This window comes from Echinops telfairi, unplaced genomic scaffold (assembly GCF_000313985.2).
Source record: "Echinops telfairi isolate 266 unplaced genomic scaffold, ASM31398v2 ScPeMD7_7469;HRSCAF=8507_0, whole genome shotgun sequence".
Lineage (NCBI taxonomy): Eukaryota > Metazoa > Chordata > Mammalia > Afrosoricida > Tenrecidae > Echinops > Echinops telfairi.
Genome location: NW_022111372.1, coordinates 73,851,821 through 73,853,327, shown reverse-complemented (window position 1 = coordinate 73,853,327; position 1,507 = coordinate 73,851,821).

Genomic DNA, 1,507 nt, shown 5'->3' with positions numbered 1-1,507 from the left:
AGAAGGTTTTGAACTATGAAGGACCTACCTGGGCCTAGTCGACCTGCCAGAGTGAGACCTTTAACTTAGAAATGCTGTGACTTAGAAGCCATTGCTAGATGGTTTGTGTGTGTGTCAACACCAAGCAGTCTCTGACTCTTGGGACCCCATGTCAATCATGTAGAACTGTTCTATTGTATTTTCAAAGGTAGAATGTAAGAGTAGAACTGCCCTATAGGGCTTCTGAGGCTGAATCTTTACAAAAGAGTCTTCCACATCTTTTTCCTGCAGAGTGGCTGGTGGGTTCAAACTGCCGACTTTCTCGCTAGCAACCAACCACTTAACTCCTGCACCACCATCCCACCCACTGCCACTGAGTCAATCTGACCTATCCACCTTACAGGACAGAGTAGAACTGCTCCTCTGGGTTCTGAGACTAAAGGTTTATGGGAGCAGGCAGCCTCATTGTGAAGCGGTTGTTGGGTCTGAACTGCTGAACTTGTAGTTGGCAGACCAAAAATGTGGCCCATTAAGTCACCGGGACTCCTTTTGTGTCCTATAACCCCTCAAAAGCTGAAGGGAAACTAAATTACAAGAAGAACCAGTATAGCATTAATAGTTGATAGCAGTGGAGGAAATTATGAAAATGATTTCAGTGGCCCATGGGTGACTTGCAAACATCTTGGCTCTGCTGAACAAGTCAATATCTAAGCCTTTAGTGTACAGTCGCCTGCCATTTTAATATACACAAGGATACGCTGCTGAACTGAGTAAGCTATAAAGTTAACATGTAGTGTAAGCAAGTCCTGTGAATCCTTCCTGCCCTCCAAGACTTGGATCCTCACATCCTCTAGTTTCTTAGCAACGCTTAGGAAATGAATGATAGTAAATCTTTAGGATTAAGGTCTCTCTGGTCGTGGTGCAAACTTCATTTTCCACTGGAGATGAAAAGTGGAGGGTTGGGACCCATTCACCCATCATAGCTCCCTTGTACACTTAACCAGTGTTAGCTGACGTTCATAGAACATTAAAGTGTGTCCTGTGGGCCAATTTTAGGAGCTAAGTGCTAATTCTGCCCACATGTCTCCGATGCAAAAGTGAAGGGCCGGAGAGACAAGTAAATTGCTCCCCAACCGTCCAGTGATACTGAAATTTGAGCGTAGGTAGGCTAGCTCCTAAATCATATTCGGCGTGAAAGCCCCAGTCCCTTCTGCTTCTGGCCAGCCCAAGCCCTCCGGAGTCCCTAGGGTGCAGCTTCCAAAGCGCAACAGAATCACCTCGGGCCGCCTGCTAGTAAGCCGACTCACGGATCTGGAGTACCAATAAGTGCCCCAGGTGATAACTGGACAGGTGGGGAAACACTGCATCAGTGGGCACCGCTCACCAGTCATTTGAGCAGGAAGTCCCGCTCCCTGGCTGCCCGCGCGGCGGAGCACAGGCACCTGCTGCCCTCCGGCGGCCGCGCCGGCGCAGTGCGGCCCCGTGCCGCGGCTGCGCAGTGCCGCCCTCTGGCGGCCCCGCTCCTTCT